The sequence below is a fragment of the Trichomycterus rosablanca genome, chromosome 25 (assembly GCF_030014385.1).
Source record: "Trichomycterus rosablanca isolate fTriRos1 chromosome 25, fTriRos1.hap1, whole genome shotgun sequence".
NCBI classification, from domain to species: Eukaryota; Metazoa; Chordata; class Actinopteri; order Siluriformes; family Trichomycteridae; genus Trichomycterus; species Trichomycterus rosablanca.
The window spans coordinates 5,619,225-5,641,511 of record NC_086012.1 but is presented as its reverse complement, the minus strand read 5'-3'; the positions used below and the strand labels follow the sequence as shown (position 1 = coordinate 5,641,511).

At 40.6% G+C, this 22,287-nt stretch overlaps 1 protein-coding gene across 1 annotated transcript in view; it reads left to right on the top strand.

The window, feature by feature from the left end:
- Positions 1-16,945: 16,945 nt before the first annotated feature.
- The window catches only part of pik3cb (phosphatidylinositol-4,5-bisphosphate 3-kinase, catalytic subunit beta), a 36,203-nt gene continuing 30,861 nt past the window's right edge, over positions 16,946-22,287 (top strand). Inside the window, exon 1 of the mRNA XM_062987326.1 lies at positions 16,946-17,207. The gene's annotated coding sequence lies outside the window, so the exon portion shown is untranslated. The remainder of the gene's footprint in view (positions 17,208-22,287) is intronic.

Genomic DNA, 22,287 nt, shown 5'->3' with positions numbered 1-22,287 from the left:
CGTCTTCTTGAATGATGGCTGATTGAGAATCTGCTGTTTCACCCTCACCACAAAATGCCAATTGGCTGTTTTCTTGTTTTGAATTGTTTTGGCTAAACACGTCTAGTGGTTCTGATATCTTGAAATGGCTGAACTGGTCATTCTGAGATGCAACAGAACTTGGGTTGTAATTGGCGTCAATTAAGTCTGAGATGTCGTTTTGATTGGATTTTTGGTCAGACGTCATAATTGTGACCTCACTCTCCAAAATAAAATTGGTGCCTTCAATAGATGCACTCTCTGTGTCAAAAACGTCATTAAAAGCATTTGTGGAGATATTACTGTTTACATCAACTCCAACTTCTGCAGCTGCTTCTGTTTCTAATCCTGAAGGACCACGAACATCAGCATGGTGGCTGAACTGGTCATTCTGAGGAGCAACAGGACTTTGGATATTATTGGTGTTAATTAAATCTGAGATGTCATTTTGATTGGATTTTTGGTCCTCACTCTCCAAGGTAAACTTGGTGCCTTCAATAGATGCACTCTCAATGTCAAAAATGTCATTAAACACATTTGTGGAGATATTACTGTTTACATCAACTCCAACTTCTGCAGCTGCTTCTGTTTCTAATCCTGAAGGATCAAGAATATCAGCATGGTGGCTGAACTGGTCATTCTGAGGAGCAACAGAACTGTGGTTGTAATTGGCGTCAATTAAATTTGAGATGTCGTTTTGATTGGATTTTTGGTCAGACGTCATAATTGTGACCTCACTCTCCAAGGTAAACTTGGTGCCTTCAAAAGATGCACTCTCCATGTCAAAAATGTCATTTATCGCATTTGTGGAGACATTACTGTTTACATCAACTCCAACTTCTGCAGCTGCTTCTGTTTCTAATCCTGAAGGACCAAAAATATCAGCATGGTGGGTGAAATGATCATTCTGAGGAGCAACAGGACTTGGGTTGTAATTGGCGTCAATTAAGTCAGAGATGTCGTTATGAGTGGATCTTTGGTCAGACGTCATAATTGTGACATCACTCTCCAAGGTAAATTTGGTGCCTTCAAAAGATGCACTCTCCATGTCAAAAACGTCATTAAACACATTTGTGGAGATATTACTGTTTACATCAACTCCAACTTCTGCAGCTACTTCTGTTTCTAATCCTGAAGGACCAAAAATATCAGCATGATGGGTGAAATGATCATTCTGAGGAGCAACAGGACTTGGGTTGTAATTGGCATCAATTAAATCTGACGTCATAATTGTGATCTCACTCTCTGTGTCAAAAATGTCATTAAGATCATTTGTGGAGACATTACTGTTCACATCAACTCCAACTTCTGCAGCTGCTTCTGTCTCTAATCCTGAAGGACCAAAAATATCAGCACGGTGGCTGAACTGGTCATTCTGAGAAGCAACAGGACTTGGGTTGTAATTGGTGTTAATTAAGTCTGAGATGTCATTTTGATTGGATTTTGGGTCAGACGTCATAATTGTGACCTCACTCTCCAAGGTAAACTTGGTGCCTTCAAAATATGCACTCTCCATGTCAAAAATTTCATTAAAAGCATTTGTGGAGATATTACTGTTCACATCAACTCCAACTTCTGCAGCTGCTTCTGTTTCTAATCCTGAAGGACCAAAAATATCAGCATGATGGCTGAACTGGTCATTCTGAGGAGCAACAGGACTTTGGTTATAATTGGCGTCAATTAAGTCAGAGATGTCGTTTTGATTGGATTTTTGGTCCTCACTCTCCAAGGTAAACTTGGTGCCTTCAATAGATGCACTCTCCATGTCAAAAATGTCATTAATCGCATTTGTGGAGACATTACTGTTAACATCAACTCCAACTTCTGCAGCTGCTTCTGTTTCTAATCCTGAAGGACCAAAAATATCAGCATGATGGGTGAAATGATCATTCTGAGGAGCAACAGGACTTGGGTTGTAATTGGCATCAATTAAATCTGACGTCATAATTGTGATCTCACTCTCTGTATCAAAAATGTCATTAAACACATTTGTGGAGACATTACTGTTCACATCAACTCCAACTTCTGCAGCTGCTTCTGTTTCTAATCCTGAAGGATCAAGAATATCAGCACGGTGGCTGAAATGGTCATTATGAGAAGCAACAGGACTTTGGATATCATTGGCGTCAATTAAGTCAGAGATGTCGTTTTGATTGGATTTTTGATCAGACGTCATAATTGTGACCTCACTCTCTGTATCAAAAACGTCATTAAACACATTTGTGGAGACATTACTGTTCACATCAACTCCGACTTCTGTAGCTGCTTCTGGTTCTAATCCTGAAGGACCAAAAATATCAGCATGGTGGCTGAACTGGTCATTCTGAGGAGCAACAGGACTTTGGATATCATGGGCGTCAATTAAGTCAGAGATGTCGTTTTGATTGGATATTTGATCAGACGTCATAATTGTGACCTCACTCTCTGTATCAAAAACGTCATTAAACACATTTGTGGAGATATTACTGTTCACATCAACTCCAACCTCTACAGCTGCTTCCGTTTCTAATCCTGAAGGAACAAGAATATCAGCACGGTGGCTGGTTTGAGCTCTGAATATTTCCTCTTGCACCGCGCCACCGTTTGAGCCATGCTCTGTAATTGACGCTGTTGGTTCTTCAATGGTTTTCTTGCCCGATGTCAAATTAAGATTCTTGTCAGGGGTTTGATCCAGTGTCCCAGGATCACCTTGGGGAGATGCTGCCACATCAGACATGTCAGGGTTTGAGAATGTAATAATATTCTCAGCTTGAATGGTGTTGCTGATACTCCCAATGACATTTGTAGAATCTTCTACACGCCCTTCTTTATCTTCTACGGTCCTGTTTCCTCTCTTTTCTTCAGTAGGTATTTCGTTTGGGGTTTCTTTTTTCGTGAAGGAGAGAAGACGTTTGGTCAGTCCATGCTCCGGCTTGTTTACCCTCTTTGGCACATTCTTAGTGCCTTGCTTGGCGTTCCTATTTTCATTTGGACCAGAAGTAAACAGCTTGCTGATTGGGTTTATCCCTTTAAACATGGTTTTATTAACTGCTTTTCTTGTGTTTTTTTCACCAGTGCTGGACGATTTATCCGGACGTGAAGAATCAGGACGTTCTTTGCTGCTGCTATTCTTAAGACTTGTGCTATCATGTGACGATAACATTTCCACACGTCTTTCTTGCGTCTCTGGGAAATGATCTGACTTGGGAATGGTACTCTTATAACTATATCCATTATCATGATCAGAGCTTGGAATGGTAGGAGTGTTCTTTTCCAGACCTTCACATACTTCATCAACGTTACGTTTGGTTTTAGTCTCCACATCTGTGTTTCCCTGCATGATGGATGATGGAGACGGTGGCATTACCATGAATCTGTCCTTGGATGGCAGAGTATCAACCTTTGGAGGTCCATCATCAGAGCATGGACGTGACACTTTTACTGTCAGCTCACCATCAAAAACATCACATGAGCTATTTATGGAGACCACATTACTCCTGATTTTGGTTTTTATCATGGGTTCATGTTTGCTAACATGGTCAACATTCTCCAGATCAGGATTCATCTTGGATGTCTGGTTATGGTGAAAAGTAGAACCAACTCTTCTACCCTTATCATAAATTGCTAATTTAGGTTCAGATGGTTTTCCAGTGTATTTACTTTTAATGCCATCTGAGGTTTGTTTTATCTTTTCTTTTACAACTGCAGTCTGCTGGACATGATATACCTTATTTTTAGAATTCACACTTTCACAGCAGGAATCTTCATACCTTTGCTTCATATACGGCACCTTTTTAGTCATTTCTAAACTGGATCCTTTCTTCTTTCCCTTGTTTTCTGGTGGCCAGGTGACATTTAGTTTCTTGACATTATCGGGGCGGCCTTTAGTGTTAACGTTTCCATCTCTTTTTGAGAGCCTGGTCTGTAACCCAGGAGAGTCGATACATGTTGATTCACATTTCGGTGCTGAACTAGACTTGGTTTCAGGGGTTGGGTTCGCTTTTTTTGGTAGCCACTGGTCTTTGTGCTGCTGGTATCCGAAACCCTCGTCGTAGTTTCCCTTCCGTTTGAAAAGCTGCTGGTAGTGAGACGTGCAGTAGAAATCTCCGTAAACAGCGGAGTATCTGTGCATGCTGCGAAAAAAAAATGACAATGTAGCTTTTTAAACAATATTGACACATTTTTAGAAGTCGTTTTGTCACGGATTCAGCCCTTTTGCCAACGCCCCCTTCATGATTGGTCTACTGCTAATTATCCACAGCTGCACCTTGTTTTAGGCGTAATGCTCAGTGCATTTAGGGAAGCAGCTGTGGATCCTTCAGAGGAGACTGTTTTGGTTTTTCCCCCCAGCTCATGGTTTTTGGGTAGTTTGCTTGGTTTGGTTTGGCTTGTTAGGATTGTCATGATTTATAGTCTGAGCACTTTTATTGCTCTTGTTTATACTCATGCTCATGTTCACAGTTTAGTGTTAGCATTAGTGTTTTAGTCTTGTTTATGTTTTGTGTTAGCATACACCGATCAGCCATAACATTAAAACCACCTTGTTTCTACACTCACTGTCTACAATTACTGACTGTAGTCCATCTGTTTCTCTGCATGCTTTGTTAGCCCCCTTCCATGCTGTTCTTCAATGGTCAGGACCACCACAGAGCAGGTATTATTTGGGTGGTGGATCATTCTCAGCACTGCAGTGGTGGTGGTGTGTTAGTGTGTGTTGTGCTGGTTTAAGTGCTGTCACTGCTAGACTGAGAATAGTCCAACAACCAAAAACATCCAGCCAACAGTGCCCTGTGGGCAGCGTCCTGTGACCACTGATGAAGGTCTAGAAGATGACTGACTCAAACAGTAGCAATAGATGATTGATCGTCTCTGACTTTACATCTACAAGATGGATCAACTAGGTAGGAGTGTCTAATAGAGTGGACAGTGAGTGGACACGGTATTTAAAAACTCCAGCAGCACTGCTGTGTCTTATTCACTCATACCAGCACAACACACACTAACACACCACCACCATGTCAGTGTCACTGCAGTGCTGAGAATGATCCACCACCTAAATAATACCTGGTCTGTGGTGGTCCTCAGAGAGTCCTGACCATTGAAGAACAGGGTGAAAGGGGGCTAACAAAGCAAGCAGAGAAACAGATGGACTACAGTCAGTAATTGTAGAACTACAAAGTGCTTCTATATGGTAAGTGGAGCTGATAAAATGGACAGTGAGTGTAGAAACAAGGAGGTGGTTTTAATGTTATGGCTGAGCTTAGGATGGGTCTTGTATAGTTTAGTCAACTTTCATGTGTGTTTAGTTTAGCATTAGCAGTTAGCTTAGCATTCAGCATAGGTCATGTGTTTGTGTGCCTTGTCTTGTGCAAACCTGTCTTGCGTCTTTTATCATTAAATGGTTTGTCTGTGTGTTTGTCCACCCCCTCTTGTCACGTTAGCCCATTTGTTACAAGTTTATGTTGCACTTAGCTCTTTAAGGATTGAATTTCATCTTAAATATAGTGAGGGGTTTGTTTTTACCTCAGTTTTGTCTTGCAGTGTTTACAGCAGAAACAGTTCATGTGTAGGATACGCTCGTCAGCCACAACTTTCTCCACGGGATAGACTTCTTTTAAACAGGCAGAGCAGACCTCTTTCACAGAAAGGTACTGTGGTAACAAAAAAAATCACACAGTACATACATGTGTAACGTATCATCTATAGTAACTTCATAATTGTTTTCACTTTATTTATTTGTTTTAATATAATTTATTAAGTAAAAACACCTCTGTTCAAGAAGTCCATGAACACATTTCAAACAAACATGCCTTTTAGTATATACAGTATTTTGCCATGGAGATTGGCAGGAGGGTTCGGTTACAAAATCCTGACCTTCTGTCTTGCCAAATATGGCCAGCAGAGGGGACACAGAGGCGCATATAATTCACCTGTCAGTTCCTCTTAACTGACAGTCACCTGCACCTTGTTGGAAGTGAAACTGCTTTTATTTATCACTTTTCCTCACAGATTTGCCAGCTCCTCTGTTGGGAAACCTGCCCGTCTGGTTTTCTGCTGCCACATTATTCTTGGAACTCAGCGAGCGTTATGGCATCATCCTGAATGAGTAAGGTGCAGGAGCAGGTCCCCCCTTTGGACCCATCTTGGGTGCAGTTGGTATGGTGGGATGCTGCTCATGCATTGCATTCCCTGATTCTCTTTTTCCAAGAACTGGGTTGTCGCAGGCGCTCTGAGCAGCCTTTCTGCGCTATCCCTTTTTATGTCCACTTTCTCCATTTGTTTGTGTTGTATTGGTCACATCTTTTATTTCCTTTACCCTTTTGTTTATGTTTTAGTCATAGAATTGTTCTACCTTGGTTAAGCATCAATTAAATTGGGATTGTTTACATTTCTTGCGGGTGCGGGGCTACACTTGGTGCCTCTGTGGCGATTAAATATCTTTTTTTCTACCTTGCCAATTAAGTAAATTCCAAGTATAAAGTATAAGCAATATTATTAGCATTGCATGTTGATCAGCCAAATGTCTGTGAGCTTTTAGCACATTGATCTGTCCTATAAAATTGTACGGACTACAGATTGTCAGGATTGGTGGTTGTTGTGTAACGTAGGAGATTAATGAAGCCCAGAAAAACATCGGAAATTAGGGCTAAAATAACTAAATTAAAAACACATTGTGTAATACATACATAAGTAGCTACGTAATTGTAATTGTAAATCATAAAATAGTTAGGCAAAACAGGGGACAAATGGCACGGAGGCAGAGATAACTGATAGTGACGGTTCCTAAAACAGCAGTCTCTGCGCCTCATTAGGGCCTAAATATTCCAGCTTGTGGTTGGTTCATTGTCTGTGTTTTCACCTGCACTTCTTTTATGAGGTCGAAATGCCAGGCTCGTCTCTGCCCATCTCTTTTTTGCTGACATTCTTTTGATCTTTTTTATGGAACACAGGTGAAGGCCTTTTATCTTTTGATAATCGGCCACCACAAACAAACTATCCATGACATCCACATTAGGCGGCTGCTTTCCCGTGTTTTTACTGACCTGATTAATTGTATTTAGTAAATATTAACAAATTTGGAAATTGAGTCAGATGTGGACTGCAGACTGTCTTGTTGAAATAGCCACAGACTTTCTGTAACAGGTCCAACTGCCATAAAGATCGGCAGTAGGTTCAGATTACAGAATCATGTCCATCTGCCTTGCACAGAGGTCGCCAACTTTCTGCAGAATCAATCAATACAGACCTCCAAACTTCATGTGGGCTTCAGATTAGCTCAAGAACAGTGCATAGAGAGCTTCATGGAATGGGTTTCAATGACCGAGCAGCTGCATCCAAGCCTTACATCACAGAGCGCAATGCAAAGCGTCGGATGCAGTGGTGTAAAGCACGCCGCCACTGGACTCTAGAGCAGTGGAGACGTGTTCTCTGGAGTGACTCTAGAGCAGTGGAGACGTGTTCTCTGAAGTGACGAATCACGCTTCTCCGTCTGGCAATTTAATGGACGAGTCTGGGTTTGGCGGTTGCCAGGAGAACGGTACTTGTCTGACTGCATTGTGCCAAGTATAAAGTTTGGTGGCAGGGGGATTATGGTGTGGGGTTGTCGGAGTCGGGCTCGGCCCCTTAGTTCCAGTGAAAGGAATTCTTAATGCTTCAGCATACCAAATGATTTTTTCCCAACTTTGTGGGAACAGTTTGGGGATGGCCCCTTCCATAAACACACTCCTAAACCTTGTGAAAAGCCTTCCCAAAAGAGTTAAAGCTGTTATAGCTGCAAAGGGTGGGTCAACATCATATTAAACCCTATGGATTAAGAACGGGACGTCACTCAAGTTCATATGCGTGTGAAGGCAAGAACGGGACGTCACTCAAGTTCATATGCGTGTGAAGGCAGAGCGAATACTTTTGTCAATATAGTGTAAGTGATGCACAGAAATCTTATCCTCATTAAAACATTAATTAATTAGATTCTGTATATTTAAACACACACACACACACACACACACACACACACACACACACACACACATAAATAACACTATAATAAGCACCTGATATCCTTTGTCTTTTCTGACTGAAGCGTTGTCCTTTCTCAGTGATGCTTTGGACTCGAACAAAGCCCGCAAAGCCTCTGTACCTTTTACAACCCTGCTAGACAGCGCATCTGTGGAGAGACTTCTGCTCAGCGGGGGTATATTTAACAACCCTGGGTAGCCCCCTGCCTGGACAGATGCGAATCCTTTCCATGAGTCGTTTCGGCTACTGTTTTGAGTCTTAAATAGCACAGTTGGCTGTGAATACAGACAAAGTCAACACATTACATACTTTTCTTCATGGTCCTGATGGGATTCATCAGTACAGACTAATTTGTGTCAACAACAGCAAAGATTCTCAACCTTGAAACGTATGTATTTATTTATAAATCTTACAGGTAATTACTTATCATTTCATCATACCTTTTTCACCTGGTCTTCTGAATCAATATCCCTGAGGTCTGATAAGCTCTGATACCTGTAAAATGATATATTGTTTAGCATGTATATCATCAAACATACACATATGGTAAGTAGGATATTTACAGCACCAGTATGCAGGATTTAAAGAGACTGTGTCAAAAAGCCTGTGTTAAAGAACCTGTGTCCAAGAGCCTGTGTCAAAGAGCCTGTGTCAAAGAGTCTGTGTCAGAGAGCCTGTGGTAAAAAGCCTGTGTCCAAGAGTTTGTGTCAAAGAGCCTGTGTCAAAGAGCTTGTGTCAAAGACCCTGTGTTAAAGAGTCTGTGTCAAAGAGCCTGTGTCAAAGAGCTTGTGTTAAAGAGTCTGTCAGAGAGCCTGTGGTAAAGAGTCTGTGTCAAAGAGTCTGTGTTAAAGAGCCTGTGTCCAAGAGCCTGTGTCAAAGAGTCTGTGTCAGAGAGCCTGTGGTAAAGAGTCTGTCAAAGAGTCTGTGTCAAAGAGCATATGTTAAAGAGCTTGTGTTAAAGAGCTTGTGTTAAAGAGCTTGTGTTAAAGAGCCTGTGTCAAAGAGCCTATGTTAAAGAGCCTGTGTCAAAGAGCCTGTGTCCAAGAGCCTGTGTCAAAGAGTCTGTGTCAAAGAGCCTGTGTCAAAGAGCTTGTGTTAAAGAGCCTGTGTCAAAGAGCCTGTGGTAAAGAGTCTGTGTCAAAGAGTCTGTCAAAGAGTCTGTTAAAGAGCCTGTGTCAAAGAGTCTGTGTCAGAGAGCCTTTGTCAAAGAGCTTGTGTTAAAGAGCCTGTGTCAAAGAGTCTGTGTCAAAGAGTCTGTGTCAGAAAGCCTGTGTCAAAGAGCCTGTGTCAAAGAGTCTGTGTTAAAAACCCACAGATGTGAATAAGTCTTGTACTTCCAACAGCAAAGGAACTTAAATAAAAGTTTTGTTATTTTATTTTTAGTTTTGGACTATTTTTAATAACATTGTCTTTTATCTTATGTTTATTTTTTTGATATACCAGTGATAGCTCAGTGGCCAAGGTACTGGACTAGTAAACAGAAGGTTGCCGGTTTAAGCCCCGCTACCACCAAGTTGCCACTGTTGGGTCCCTGAGCAAGGCCCTTAACCCTCAATTGCTCATCGTGTTCCGCTCTTTGGATAAAAGCGTCTGCTAAATGCTGAAAATGTAAATGTAAATGATATACGTGTGTTAAAGACCCTGTGTTAAAGAGCATATGTTGCATATCTGTAAAGATTCCAATAATGATATGGGTACATATGCCAAGACAATCCCAAGCCAAAGTCTGCATGCGTTAAAACATCATGACTTCAGAGTAAGACAAGTGCATGTGCTAGTCTAGCCTGTCTGCAGCCCTCATCTCTGTACTATTAAAAATGTGTGGTGCAATATAAAGAGGGAGCAATAAATACAATCGGTATCCTAAGTCAAATGTTTTGGTTAGCAGTACTGATTTACCTCGTAACTCTACCAGGGATGTAACCAAAGCTATAATCACAATACATATCGGCATGTCCCCTCCCATAAACTAATGTAAAACTGATAAATAAACATATTCACTCGCTAGCTTTGCATAATGATAGGATCCGTCATTGTTCCCATCCAGTTATTGAAGGCAGGAATGTTTTAGAATTACGGGTAACCACCAATCCCCCCACACTCAGGTAGGTTTCGTCCCCCCAATGTTCAGTTTATGGCTACTGCTTTTTACCAAGCTGCTTTCCAATGGTCTTTCCAATTATGAACACTGACCTTATGTAGGGTTAGTGAGGCCTGTTGGAAGATTAACCACTGTTTACATTGTCCGCATTTATACCACTTACAGGCTGATATATTCAACAAAATTTTCAAAAACAATAGGACAGACAGAATAGAGGATTATGTTTCTAACATTAATATAAAGCCTGGATTAGGAACTCTGTCCAGTGTGAATCAGTCTATATTTGTCTATAATTGTGGTCTAATACAAGTCAGATAACCCTACTGTGTGACCTGGGGAGGAAATGTAGAGTCAGACACTGATAACTCTATAAGTTCACTGTACTTACTTTTGGACAAGCTGAGACACTGTCTTCCTTTTGTCCACAAGGGGACCACATGGTGTAGCAAATGTTTTCTGAGCCCCAGGGAGGTTCTTTAGGGATTGACTTCTTCTCAAAGTGCTGCTCATTTTTAGAAATAATGGTCACATAACCACTAACCTGGTGTAAACTATACAAAAGAAGTAGAGTGTTACTTATGAAACATGATTTATTCATAATTTGTTTATACTTATGGTTTTTGAGAATATAATTTTGGACAAGTGGACCTATTTGCCACATCCCAAACCGCATAGTACTTATTAAATGTTTTATAACACTTTATGTAGTGAACTAACCTGATCTGGTTTACTACTACATTTACATGAAGATATGCCAATTATGCATCTCTAAAAACATTTAGCAGTATTATTGCTATGACTAACATGTTAATCATACAACAGTTACAGAAAGATTTTTGGTTTTGTATATAAGCAAGTTATTATATTATTAGAAGGAATTAAATAAATATAATACTGTAATATAACTTTACTTTAAATTACTTGACATTGTATTCCAACTGTTGGTGTGATGCCATCATGTAAAAGCTTCAATTAATATAATTACATCTCAAACAAAGATGTGATTAGATTATCTTCAACCTATTAAATAACCAATTATTGTAATGTCTACAACAGTGAAAATAAGTAACAATAATAATTTTATTTAAGTAAATGAAAGAAAAAGTAAAGATTAAAATTACCTTCAGTTCTGTGCAGTGATCCTCATCAGAATAATTGTCTTACAGACTTAAAACATCACCTAGAACAGCTTGATGTTCATAGTGATCAAAGTTCACTAAAAGGATTATAAAAGCTGCTGACAGTCATCTGCTTCTCAAAGGTTAATCCAGATGCTCTGGATCAAGTATTGTGTCGTTTAAATTTACAAGATATACAACCCCAAATAAGAATAAAGTCTTTCACATTTACTTTTATTTCACTTCAGATGGTATAAACCCATAAGCCATAAATTCCATGTTTAGTCTTCATTTCTGTGGTAATATACGCTCATTCCTGCATTTCAGCCTTCAACAAACGTTGTAATGGGGGCAATTTAGAGCTGTCCCAAGTAACGGTGCCAAGTTCGATCATTTATATATATTTTTATATTATATAAGGTTAAATCATATATATCTAATCATATATATATATATATAAACTGTGATATATAAATATGTATGATAAAGGGTTACAAATATTGCCTAGAGACTTGCACATTATATTTCTAAGAAGGAAAGTGTCTAGAGCTCTCATTGGCCAGTGCTGATTGTAAAGCCTGACAGCAAGATGGAGAACTTTGTGACTGAGGGAACTTTCTGTAGCTGTGACCGTCTAATGCAGTGGACGAGAGGTGTTCTCTCTTAAGAAACTTACATTGTAGACAAACTGGAGATCCTCTGCCCAAATTGTGATTATAATCACATGTTGACATATGTTTATTTAGTTTTTCTTTCCTCATTTCCAGCCCTATATTGTCCCTGTCCCAACTTTATGATGTGTGTTAACAAATGAAATGAAGCAGACCAGACAAAACATGAAATATCTTGGGTTCACCCTGTCTGCAACGAAATTATATGAAAGTTATATACAAGAAACACTGTATTTTTTAATGGTCATTTTTCTTCTTGGCATCCATATCTATCTATCTATCTATCTATCTATCTATCTATCTATCTATCTATCCATCTATCCATCCATCCATCCATCCATCCATCCATCCATCCATCCATCCATCCATCCATCCATCCATCCATCCATCCATCCATCCATCCATCCATCCATCTATCTATCTATCTATCTATCTATCTATCTATCTATCTATCTATCTATCTATCTATCTATCTATCTATCTATCTATCTATCTATCTATCTATCTATCTATCTATACTATCCATCCATCCATCCCTCCCTCCCTCCCTCCCTCCCTCTCTCTCTCTCTCTCTCTCTCTCTCTCTCTCTCTCTCTCTCTCTCTCTCTCTCTCTCTCTCTCTCTCTCTCTCTCTCTCTCTCTCTCTCTCTATCTATCTATCTATCTATCTATCTATCTATCTATCTATCTATCTATCTATATATATATACAGTGTATCACAAAAGTGAGTACACCCCTCACATTTTTGCAAATATTTCATTATATCTTTTCATGGGACAACACTATAGACATGAAACTTGGATATGACTTAGAGTAGTCAGTGTACAGCTTGTATAGCGGTGTAGATTTACTGTCTTCTGAAAATAACTCAACACACAGCCATTAATGTCTAAATAGCTGGCAACATAAGTGAGTACACCCCACAGTGAACATGTCCAAATTGTGCCCAAATGTGTCGTTGTCCCTCCCTGGTGTCATGTGTCAAGGTCCCAGGTGTAAATGGGGAGCAGGGCTGTTAAATTTGGTGTTTTGGGTACAATTCTCTCATACTGGCCACTGGATATTCAACATGGCACCTCATGGCAAAGAACTCTCTGAGGATGTGAGAAATAGAATTGTTGCTCTCCACAAAGATGGCCTGGGCTATGAGAAGATTGCTAACACCCTGAAACTGAGCTACAGCATGGTGGCCAAGGTCATACAGCGGTTTTCCAGGACAGGTTCCACTCGGAACAGGCTTCGCCAGGGTCGACCAAAGAAGTCGAGTCCACGTGTTCGGCGTCATATCCAGAGGTTGGCTTTAAAAAATAGACACATGAGTGCTGCCAGCATTGCTGCAGAGGTTGAAGACGTGGGAGGTCAGCCTGTCAGTGCTCAGACCATACGCCGCACACTGCATCAACTCGGTCTGCATGGTCGTCATCCCAGAAGGAAGCTGACGCACAAGAAAGCCCGCAAACAGTTTGCTGAAGACAAGCAGTCCAAGAACATGGATTACTGGAATGCCCTGTGGTCTGACGAGACCAAGATAAACTTGTTTGGCTCAGATGGTGTCCAGCATGTGTGGCGGCGCCCTGGTGAGAAGTACCAAGACAACTGTATCTTGCCTACAGTCAAGCATGGTGGTGGTAGCATCATGGTCTTGGGCTGCATGAGTGTTGCTGGCACTGGGGAGCTGCGGTTCATTGAGGGAAACATGAATTCCAACATGTACTGTGACATTCTGAAACAGAGCATGATCCCCTCCCTTCGAAAACTGGACCTCATGGCAGTTTTCCAACAGGATAACGACCCCAAACACAACCTCCAAGATGACAACTGCCTTGCTGAGGAAGCTGAAGGTAAAGGTGATGGACTAAACCCAATTGAGCACCTGTGGCGCATCCTCAAGTGGAAGGTGGAGGAGTTCAAGGTGTCTAACATCCACCAGCTCCGTGATGTCATCATGGAGGAGTGGAAGAGGATTCCAGTAGCAACCTGTGCAGCTCTGGTGAATTCCATGCCCAGGAGGGTTAAGGCAGTGCTGGATAATAATGGTGGTCACACAAAATATTGACACTTTGGGCACAATTTGGACATGTTCACTGTGGGGTGTACTCACTTATGTTGCCAGCCATTTAGACATTAATGGCTGTGTGTTGAGTTATTTTCAGAAGACAGTAAATCTACACCGCTATACAAGTTGTACACTGACTACTCTAAGTTATATCCAAGTTTCATGTCTATAGTGTTGTCCCATGAAAAGATATAATAAAATATTTGCAGAAATGTGAGGGGTGTACTCACTTTTGTGATACACTGTATATATATATAGGAGTGGGTCAAAATTATGTTAACACTTATTCACAATACTTTATACGTGTAAGATGATTTACAGGACAGTCTCAACCTGATTGTTTGCCATTGTGTTCAACACACAAAAACCAGCAAGCAACAGTTCCATTTAAAGCCTGGACACACATTTTGCAGGGAATAGATTAATTAGTGTTAGTGTCTCTCTTAGTGTTGACTTAGGTTTATAAGCCTGTTATATATTATTGCTATTATGTAGATAGTATGATGATACACTGATATATATAGAATGAAAACAGATATACAGTATATGGAATTAAAACTTTATATATATATATATATATACAGGGGTTGGACAATGAAACTGAAACACCTGGTTTTAGACCACAATAATTTATTAGTATGGTGTAGGGCCTCCTTTTGCGGCCAATACAGCGTCAATTCGTCTTGGTTGGTCAGAGGGATTTTAAGCCATTCTTCTTGCAGGATAGTGGCCAGGTCACTACGTGATGCTGGTGGAGGAAAACGTTTCCTGACTCGCTTCTCCAAAACACCCCAAAGTGGCTCAATAATATTTAGATCTGGTGACTGTGCAGGCCATGGGAGATGTTCAACTTCACTTTCATGTTCATCAAACCAATCTTTCACCAGTCTTGCTGTGTGTATTGGTGCATTGTCATCCTGATACACGGCACCGCCTTCAGGATACAATGTTTGAACCATTGGATGCACATGGTCTTCCAGAATGGTTTGGTAGTCCTTGGCAGTGACGCGCCCATCTAGCACAAGTATTGGGCCAAGGGAATGCCATGATATGGCAGCCCAAACCATCACTGATCCACCCCCATGCTTCACTCTGGGCATGCAACAGTCTGGGTGGTACGCTTCTTTGGGGCTTCTCCACACCGTAACTCTCCCGGATGTGGGGAAAACAGTAAAGGTGGACTCATCAGAGAACAATACATGTTTCACATTGTCCACAACCCAAGATTTGCGCTCCTTGCACCATTGAAACCGACGTTTGGCATTGGCACGAGTGATTAAAGGTTTGGCTATAGCAGCCCGGCCGTGTATATTGACCCTGTGGAGCTCCCGACGGACAGTTCTGGTGGAAACAGGAGAGTTGAGGTGCACATTTAATTCTGCTGTGATTTGGGCAGCCGTGGTTTTATGTTTTTTGGATACAATCCGGGTTAGCACCCGAACATCCCTTTCAGACAGCTTCCTCTTGCGTCCACAGTTAATCCTGTTGGATGTGGTTTGTCCTTCTTGGTGGTATGCTGACATTAACCTGGATACCGTGGCTCTTGATACATCACAAAGACTTGCTGTCTTGGTCACAGATGCGCCAGCAAGACGTGCACCAACAATTTGTCCTCTTTTGAACTCTCCTCTTTTGTCACCCATAATGTTGTGTGCATTGCAATATTTTGAGCAAAACTGTGCTCTTACCCTGCTAATTGAACCTTCACACTCTGCTCTTACTGGTGCAATGTGCAATTAATGAAGATTGGACACCAGACTGGTCCAATTTAGCCATGAAAACTCCCACACTAAAATGACAGGTGTTTCAGTTTCATTGTCCAACCCCTGTATATATATATATATATATATATATATATATATATATATATATATATATATATATATATATATATATATATATACAGTATATATAAATAATGAAACTCGATATATATATGGAATGAATATATATATATATACGTGTGTATATATATATATATATATATATATATATATATATATATATATATATATATATATAGCAGTTTTCATTTATCAGATTTCATGTTAGTTTGCAAGTTTATTTTATATATATCAAGTTTCATTTTATGTACATATCATTTTCATTTTATATACATCGAGTTTCATTATATATATTAGTTTTCATTTTATATACTGTATATCAAGTTTTATTTTATTTATATTAAGTTTCATTTTATATATATCAAGTTTCATTTTATATATATGGAGTTTCATTTTACATATATCGAGTTTCATTATATATATCAGTTTTCATCAAGTTTTATTTTATATATATCAAGTTTCATTTTATATGTACCGAGTTTCATTATATATATCAAGTTTAATGTTATATATATATTAAGTTTAATGTTATATATCGAGTTTCATTATATATATCAAGTTTCATTTTATATATATCGAGTTTCATTATATATATCTATATCAGTTTTCATTCCATATATATCAAGCTTCATTCCATATGTATCAGTGTTTGCTATATATTTCCTGTTTGGCTTGCCATAATATATCTTTTGAACTGGCACTCGGTTTGGGATTTTTAGGAGATTTTACATAAATTCGTTTACTTACAAAACTTTATACAACCTAATTTTACAATGTATGGCTTCAACCGACTGGGAAAACTGGAAAAATACAGAACAGTGATGTTATTCTGGTAAAACTGCGCCATCAAGTACATTTAACTGGTAGTCACATGACAATGAATAGTAGTATACAGAAGGATTATTCTCGCATACTGCGTACTGCGTACTGCATACTACTGCGCGCAGTGATCGCTGTACCGTTTAAACAATATCACGCAGACGCAGTGCGCACTACTTTCGGGCGGAGTGTAGTATACTGTGGGTTAGAATAGCACCGTGGCTGCGGTGCTGTGTAATGGGTGTTTCAGAAGTTGGCGTTTCCGGTTGAAATCACGGCACAGTGTAGGATGGACTGTACCGGCTGAGCGCTGTTGTGAAAGTGCACACGGAGGGCAGGGCCTGGACCTCAATACTGAAACCAGACCAAGCGATTTGATCTCTCTTCATTAATGGACAGCAGGTAGCGGATGAGCCGCTGTCACCTGTGAGCTTCTTTCAGGCTGTTCGAGTCATTATTGTCGGGCTTACAGGCCTGAGCCTAAAGGAAGCTGAATTATTTACAGTCTAACCGACGAACAAACTCCTTATTTCCGTGTAGAATCGTAGAGGAGTCGCGCTTCCGACAACCGGCCGCTACAGCAAGGTAAACATTAGTTCTCTCTCTCTCATGCTGATCTGATTAAACGCAAACTTTGCGTCAAAACACTGGACAGTTTGGGCTGTTTGACATGATTCGAGTTGATGTTTGTATTTATGCGTGTATTTATGCGCCGTTACTGGTCCCCTGCTGTTAACCAGCGTCAATTCTGTATCTCCAACCGAGCAAGTGTGGCAAACTTCATACAACCTAAGCAGGGAAGAGTATCAACAAAATGTGTTCTGTTTCTACCCCCACAAAACAAACCTCCTTTGTTTTAATGTGTTTTTAAATAATTTAAAGTATATATATATTTTCAGTTCACATTAAATAGTTCAGCCTAAATACCTCTGATGATAAAGTATCCATATTAAATATGGTCAGTGATGCTCATCAGAATGTTACTGTACAAAAATACTTAAAGTACTTGATATAAGAGATAAAAATAATAGCAAAAGGAACTAAAACTTACTTAATTATAGGTTAATATAGAGCATCAATTAAACGTGATCATACCAGAAGGAGCTTCGCTTATAAAGAATGTTTCTTTATTTTAAACTATTTGTAGTTCTACAATTACTGACTGTAGTCCATCTGTTTCTCTGCGTGCTTTGTTAGCCCCCTTTCACCCTGTTCTTTAATGGTCAGGAGTCTCCAAGGACCACCACAGATCAGGTATTATTTAGGTGGTGGTGTGTTAGTGTGTGTTGTGCTGGTATGAGTGGATCAGACACAGCAGCGCTGCTGGAGTTTTTAAACACCTCACCGTCACTGCTGGACCGAGAATAGTCCACCAACCAAAAATATCCAGCCAACAGCGCCCCGTGAGCAGCGTCCTGTGACCACTGATGAAGGTCTGGAAGATGACCGAGTCAAACAGCAGCAATAGATGAGCGATCGTCTCTGACTTGATCTGCAAGGTCCCCGTGTCCGCGTGGGTTTCCTCCGGGTGCTCCGGTTTCCCCCCACAGTCCAAAGACGTGCAAGTGAGGTGAATTGGAGACACTAAATTGTCCATGACTGTGTGTGATATAACCTTGTGTAACGAGTAACTACCGTTCCTGTCATTAATGTAACCAAAGTGTAAAACATGACGTTAAAATCCTAATAAACAAACAAACATCAGCAAGGTGGACCAACTAGGAAGGAGTGTCTAATAGAGTGGACAGTGAGTGGACACGGCATTTAAAAAACTCCAGCAGCGCTGCTGTGTCTTATTCACTCATACCAGCACAACACACACTGACACACCACCACCATGTCAGTGTCACCGCAGTGCTGAGAATGATCCACCACCTAAATAATACCTGCTCTGTAGTGGTCCTGTGGGGGTCCTGACCATTGAACTGGACGAAAGGGGGCTAACAAAGCATGTAGAGAAACAGATGGACTACAGTCAGTAATTGTAGAACTACAAAGTGCTTCTATATGGTAAGTGGAGCTGAAATGAAATGGACAGTGTGTGTAGAAACAAGGAGGTGGTTTTAATATTATGGCTGATCGTTCACAGGTTCATCAGTTCACAAGTTTAATATCAAACACAGTGATGGACAATTTTGTATCTCCAATTCACCTCACTTGCACGTCCTTGGACTGTGGGAGGAAACTGGAGCTTCCGTAGGAAACCCACGCAGACAGGGGGAGAACATGCAAACTCCACACATGAAGCTCCCAATTGATTTGTCAATTACCAATAGGAATTGAGCATTGAACAGAACGGTACATGCATTATTTCCACCATCGTGTAACGGTATGCTCTATTTGTAGTTCCTAGTTAATAGTTCCTACTAGATATGGAAGAAAAACACACCGTCAGGGTGAAAAACTTTTAGCAGCTTGTTCTTGTCAGGTTTTCTGTACAGACAGTGATGGACTATGTGATCCCTTCAGCATTTTTCCCCTCCAATTTTGTCCTCTAATCCAGTCTGAACATAGGGTCACTGTGTATAGACTATAACTGCACTCTCAACTGGAATCGAGCATCAGCTGTTGGAAATGGATTTGGAAGACTGTTTTTTACTAACAGCATTAACCAAACAATGACTTTTATGTCTGCTATCAGTTACCTGGTTAATCATTGACGTTCCTGCCATCAACAACAGTAAAGTAATCAACTCTAACCTGAGACAATGAGACTACTAAAATATTTCTCCCAGATAAATGAACACATGTATAGTAGCTGGTTTCTTCCATAACGTGACATTAAATATACTAACATAGAAGCACTTTGTAGTTCTACAATTACTGACTGTTGTCCATCTGTTTCTCTGCATGCTTTGTTAGGACTCTCCCAGGACCACTACAGAGCAGGTATGATTTAGGTGCTGGATCATTCCCAGCGCTGCAGTGACACTGACATGGTGGTGGTGTGTTAGTGTGTGTTGTGCTGGTATGAGTGGAGTTTTTAAATACCGTGTCCACTCACTGTCTACACACTCCTACCTAGTCGGTCCACCTTGTAGATGTAAAGTCAGAGACGATCGCTCATCTGTTGCTGCTGTTTGAGTCGGTCATCTTCTAGACCTTCATCAGTGGTCACAGGACGCTGCCCAAGAAGGTCCTGGGTTCGATCCCCAGGTGGGGCAGTCCGGGTCCTTTCTGTGTGGAGTTTGCATGTTCTCCCCATGTCTGCGTGGGTTTACTCCGGGAGCTCCGGTTTCCTCCCACAGTCCAAAAACATACAAGTGAGGTAAACTGGAGATACTAAATTGTCCATGACATATATATAGATATAACCTTGTGAACTGATGAAACTTGTGTAAAGATAAAACTACCGTTTCCTGTCATGAATGTAACCAAAAGTGTAAAACCTGACGTTAAAATCTTAATAAACAAACAAACAAACACAGGACGCTGCCCACTGGGCACTGTTGGCTGGATATTTTTGGTTGGTGGACTATTCTCAGTCCAGCAGGGACAGTGAGGAGTTTAAAAACTCCATCAGCATTGCTGTGTCTTATTCACTCATACCAGCACAACACACACTAACACACCACCAACCATGTCAGTGTCACTGCAGTGCCGAGAATGATCCACCACCTAAATAATACCTGCTCTGTGGTGGTCCTGTGGGGGTCCTGCCCATTGAAGAACAGCATGAAAGGGGGCTAACAAAGCATGCAGAGAAACAGATGGACTACAGTCAGTAATTGTAGAACTACAAAGTGCATCTATATGGTAAGTGGAGCTGATAAAATGGATAGTGAGTGGATAGTGATGCCCACACGACCATCATCATTCAGCCATCCACTAACACTGTTACACTTTAAATTTAAATGAGCAGAATAAGCGATAAATGATGCAGAACGAGCGAATAACACAATTAGCCATTAACATTCTATTAGAGAAAAGGATTTAACCCAGCTAATCAGAATCCTGGGACTGTACGGCACCAATTCTACCCGCCACCCCTAAAAGGATCTCATATGTCTCGTAATATGGGCTGTAAATCTGTTCGGCAGTAACGATGCTGAGCTATCGAGCCTGAAACGTTGTCATGCATGTTAATGAAGATTAAATCTGTCTTTCTGGTGGGCATTAAAAATGCATTATTTATTTATATTCCATTAGTGGTGAATGTGTATGGATCGTCGTGCATTACTGTGAATAGAGGTTCTCAGCCAGACTCTTTGCTGCTGTTCTTGGCCGGTCTGCATTTTTTGTGCAATTTCCCTTTACAACATAGCAGCGCAGGAAGGCCATGCATGGTAAAATCTTGATTGAGAGGTCAGTTTGGGTTCATGTTTTGTTTCATTGGGTAGATTTTTAGCTTTTAGGTTTATTTAAAGGCTTGTGCATTTATGGAGTTTACAATGCCTAGTATTCTAACAAGCTTAGAGCCTCTAGAGGAAAATCAAACGAAATTAGACAAACGTTTGTTGAGCTCTATAACTGGGGCAAGGGTGTAAATATAACTACACACAATAAAGACGTATAAAACAACTAGAGCTAGAATAATACTGCATTTTTTCCAAAGATAGTAACATTGGGAGCGACCAAATCTACAGGATTGGGTGTAGATGGGTATATACACCGATCAACCATAATATTAAAACCACCTCCTTGTTTCTACACTCACTGTTCATTTTATCAGTTCCACTTACCATATAGAAGCACTTTGTAGTTCTACAATTACTGACTGTAGTCCATCTAATTCTCTGCATGCTTTGTTAGCCCCCTTTCACCCTGTTCTTCAATGGTCAGGACCCCCACAGGACCACCACAGAGCAGGTATTATTTAGGTGGTGGATCATTCTCAGCACTGCAGTGTTGTGCTGGTATGAGTGGATCAGACACAGCAATGCTGCTGGAGTTTTTAAACACCTCACTGTCACTGCTGGACTGAGAATAGTCCACCATCCAAAAACATCCAGCCAACAGCACCCCGTGGGCAGCGTCCTGTGACCACCATCTCAAAGATAGCAAGAGATGAGCGATCGTCTCTGACTTTACATCTACAAGGTGGACCAACTAGGTAGGAGTGTCTAATGGAGTGGACGGTGAGTGGACACTGTATTTAAAAACTCCAGCAGCGCTGCTGTGTCTGATCCACTCGTAATAGCACAACACACACTAACACACCACCACCATGTCAGTGTCACTGCAGTGCTGAGAATGATCCACCACCTAAATAATACCCGCTCTGTAGTGGTCCTGCGGGGGTCCTGACCATTAAATAACAGGGTGAAAGCAGGCTAAAAAGTATGCAGAGGAACAGCTGGACTACAGTCAGTAATTGTAGAACTACAAAGTGCTTCTATATGGTAAAGCTGATAAAATGGACAGTGAGTGTAGAAACAAGGAGGTGGTTTTAATGTTCTGGCTGATAGACTCTTAACAGCAAAGCAGCACAACAGAACCACAATAGACTTTTATGAATAGATGAAATCTTTGAGCACCACATTTCCTGCCATAGAAATAGCCTGTTGGCTAACAGGGTGTCAAAAAATAGAGCAGTCTGAAAGGTCTCAGTCTAAGAATCCAGGACTCTACTTATGTACAATCAGAGCTATCATTTTAAATAAAGGACTCGATGTCTGGATGTTTGCCACAGGAGTACAAATTTGGCTATAAGAAATTAAATTAG